The following is a 4,102-nucleotide window of genomic DNA, read 5'->3' as shown; positions in this document are numbered from 1 at the left end:
CAATCAGTGTTGCTTCCTAAGTGGACAGTTTGATTTCACAGAAGTGTGATTGACTTGGAGTTACATTGTGTTGTTTAAGTGTTCCCTTTATTTTTTTGAGCAGTGTATATATTATTCTAATGAGTGGATGAAGTGGATAGGTGAAATGTCAACACAGCTGGGACACCTTGTCTTTTCTGGAGATGTGCACAACAGCATTACAGCAAGAGTGTAGCTAACTAGCTGTAAAAGTTTGGCAGGCTGGCTAGCTAGCTATAGCATAGCTAACTGTACGGTGAAGTAAATCCATATCAAGTAAGTTAATAAATTATATTGCTCTGAGTAAATCACTGCTTTACCAGTACTAAAGCTACCACACAGCTTTGCGTTTGCTAACAAAAGGCGGTACTGGCCAATGTGATGCAAAATGCTGAAAAATAATTTCAAAACGTGCAAACTGCAGTTCAGGTAAAATTATAAGGACAAAACATAATTATGTTTTAATTAGCTTGGGAGATTGAGAGATTGGGTGTAGCTAGTGAAGTGAAGATATACATTGATCCATGACAGACAGACAATGTGACTTTTCACTAACTACTCACTAACTCCACCTCTGTGTCTGTGTTTCAGGAGTCAACAGACAACAACAATTCAGCCTCACTGAAGTTTGTGCAGAAAAGTGCAGTGTACACAGGCACTCCCTTCTTTGAATGTGTGGAGTTTGGAAAGTGCCTTTCCCAGCTGCTCCAGGAACAACCTCCTCTTGTTCTGCTTCTCAGGCATCCAGGTAGGGTTGATCTTGTTCCATATCATGAAGGCATTGTATGAGGACACATCAATGATGTAATGGAAGACGACCAGGGGCCAGCGGACAGTCATCCTCCTGCAGCTGTAAGTTCCAATCACCTTGTCCAGGTTGTCCACGCCTCCTTTGTTGTGGTTGTATTCCAGGATGATGGCTGGCTTCCTGTCCTCATGATCACTGATCTCAGCCATTGTGTGCAGTGTGCCCTTGTTCCTCTTTGGGAGGTAAGAAACTAGAGTAGTGGTGGGGGTGAAGGCAAACTTTGATGAGAAGGCCTCTCTCCCCCTTGTTACGAGGACTGCAGGGGGAGCTCAGGCTTGTTCTTTCTAACTGTGCCAACCATTATGATCTTCCTCTTCAGGAGCTGCTGGCTGAGTTAAAAAGAGGTGAAGAAATTGTCACACGTGACATTGTGCCCCCTCAGTCCAACTGTCACATCAAGCACAGCCCACATCCCCTGGTTCTTCTCCGGGCCTCCACTGGTCGGCTTCCCTGTGTAGACTTGCATCTTCCAAGCGTAGCTGGATTGTGCGTCACAGGCCACCCATATCTTGATGCCATACTTTGCTGGCTTGCTGGGCATATACTGCCGGAAAGGACAGCAACCTTTTTGACAAGAGATTACTATCAGTAATTGTTTTCTGTGACAGTGATAGTAATCACATAAACCCATGGTATTACAGCAATACATAATAAAATGAACAGTGAAAATCACTTACATTACAGATATGACTTTCTTTTTTTTTACCTCGGAGTGGAATCAGTTGGTCATCCACTGTTACTTCAGGACCAGGGTTGTAGAGGTATGGCAGATGCTCCACCCACTTCTCCCAGACCTCTCTTATGGCCGCCAGCTTGTCTCTCACACGTCTTGCAGGTCTTGACTCATGGTTATCAAATCGTAGCATTCTGGAGAAAGTGTGAAAGACTTTCAGTGGCATCGTGGCACGGAAAATCGTCTTTCCACTCTCTGCATCCCAAAGACTACATGTGGCCTCGCCTCGGGACCTATACACACCCGCTAAGATTAGCAGCTCTATGTAGGCAAGCAGGTCAATCTCATCCATCTTTTCCAAGTTGTCTCCATATTTACGGAAGCCCTCCAAATTTGTCATCTCCAGGATGATTTCTTCGATGGGTGGTGTGATGAACATGTAGAATGTTGAGGCAATGTACTGGGCAACTGCATGTCTTGTGGACGCTGGGGTCATCCTTATGACATTTTGTGCTGCCATCCTGCCCTGGTTGTCATATGGTGACAAGGACCATGCTTTTTTGCCGTTCTTTGACAAAAATGTCTCTCTTTCAGCTTGGGGGATGTCTTCTTCATCTGAAGATGATGCATCATGCTCTGGGTTGTAATCTTCCCCATCTTCAGATACAATCTTCTAAATCATTGTTCTCTTGTTCCTCCTGGACATCTGAAAAAATCAGATCTTCGACCTGTTGGGCACTGAAACGTGCACTCATGGCTTCAGCAAAGTGAGAACTGGGGGGACTGTCTTCTGCAGCACCTTTATAGCTTCAGACTGCATTCCCCATTAGTAAACAATGTTTTCAAGAAATGTTTATTTTGTCTGAAATTGTTTTTATTTTGTCTGTGAACTTGAGTCATGCGTGGGGTCGTGAAGGGGAGATGCTGCTCATGCACAAGAACGTTTTAATTTTGTCTGAGTTCAATCAGTAGCACACAATCTCAATTTCTCATTGTGTGTGTGTCTTGTGATTTTTGTGGTGTATAAATTATTTTAAAACTGCCGGGTCAAAAATGACCCTAAGACAATCTTTGTACCCTGGTGGTGTACATCTTTCATGGAAATATGAACAAAGGCGATGTTTCACTTTTTCTAATGTTGGGGACACTCTAGGAAAAGTCAGCAAATTTCAAGTTGAAAAAATATAATTTACGGTGATTTCTCTGCTTTGAAACATAGTGGCGGGTCATTTTTGACTCTTAAGACAACACAAGGGCTAAACGTCCATGATTGTCCATCCCCCTAAAATCCCTCCAACACCTACAGTGCCTTGCAAAAGTATCTATCCCCCTTGGCATTTTTCCTAATTTGTTGCATTACAACCTGTAATTCAAATGGATTTTTATTTGGATTTCATGTAATGGAAAAACACAAAATAGTGAAAATTGGTGAAGTGAAATGTTTTTTTTTTATGATGCGTGTATATGTATACACCCCCTTTGCTAGGAAGCCCCTAAGAAAGATCTGGTGCAACCAATTACCTTCCGAAGTCACATAATTAGTTAAATAAAGTCCACCTGTGTGCAATCTAAGTGTCACATGAACTCAGGGGCACCACCAAGCAAGGGGCACCATGAAGACCAAGGAGCTCTCCAAACAGGTCAGGGACAAAGTTGTGGAGATGTACAGATCAGGGTTGGGTTATAAAAAAATATTACAAACTTTGAACATCTCACGGAGTTAAATCCGTTATTAAAAAAATGGAAAGAATATCGCACCAATATTGCCAAGAGAGGACCGCCCACCAAATCTCACTGACCAGTCAAGGAGGACATTAATCAGAGAGGCAACAAAGAGACCAAAGATAACCCTGAAGGTGCTGCAAAGCTCCACAGCGGAGATTGGTGTATCTGTCCGTAGGACCACAATAAGCCATACACTCCAGAAACCGATGCTTTACAGAAGAGTGGCCAGAAAAAAGCTATTTGTTAAAGAAAAAAATAAGCAAACACGTTTGGTGTTCGCAAAAATGTATGTGGGAGACTCCCCAAACATATGGAAGAAGGTACTCTGGTCAGATGAGACTAAAATTTTGCTTTTTGGCCATAAAGGAAAACGCTACTATGTCTGGCACAAGCCCAACACCTCTAATCACCTCAAGAACACCATCCCCACAGTGAAGCATGGTGGTGGCAGTAACATACCGTGGGGATGTTTTTCATCGTCAGGGACTGGGAAACTGTTCAGAATTGAAGGAATGATGGATGGCGCTAAATACAGGGAAATTCTTGAGGGAAACCTGTTTCTGTCACGTTCCTGACCTTATTTCCTTTGTTTAGTCTTTGCTTAGCTGGTCAGGACGTGAGCTGGGTGGGCATTCTATGTTTTGTGTTTCTATGTTGGGTTTGTTGTTTGGCCTAATATGGTTCTCAGAGGCAGGTGTTTGTCATTGTCTCTGATTGGGAACCATATTAAGGTTGCCTGTTTTCACTGTTTGTTTGTGGGTGATTGTTTCCTGTCTTTGTGTTCTGCACCAGATAGGACTGTCTCGGTTTTCACGTTTGTTATTTTGTATTTTTGTATAGTGTTCACGTTATCGTCTTTTTTTGTTATTTAACATGTT

At 42.8% G+C, this 4,102-nt stretch overlaps 1 pseudogene; it reads right to left on the bottom strand.

Moving 5' to 3' along the window:
* Positions 1-636: 636 nt before the first annotated feature.
* LOC139541739 (piggyBac transposable element-derived protein 4-like) lies at positions 637-2,598 on the bottom strand (annotated as a pseudogene).
* Positions 2,599-4,102: the final 1,504 nt, after the last annotated feature.

Source organism: Salvelinus alpinus, chromosome 16, assembly GCF_045679555.1.
Source record: "Salvelinus alpinus chromosome 16, SLU_Salpinus.1, whole genome shotgun sequence".
Classification (NCBI taxonomy): Eukaryota; Metazoa; Chordata; class Actinopteri; order Salmoniformes; family Salmonidae; genus Salvelinus; species Salvelinus alpinus.
Note: the sequence above shows the minus strand (reverse complement) of the source record. Positions and strands in the feature narration are given on the sequence as shown.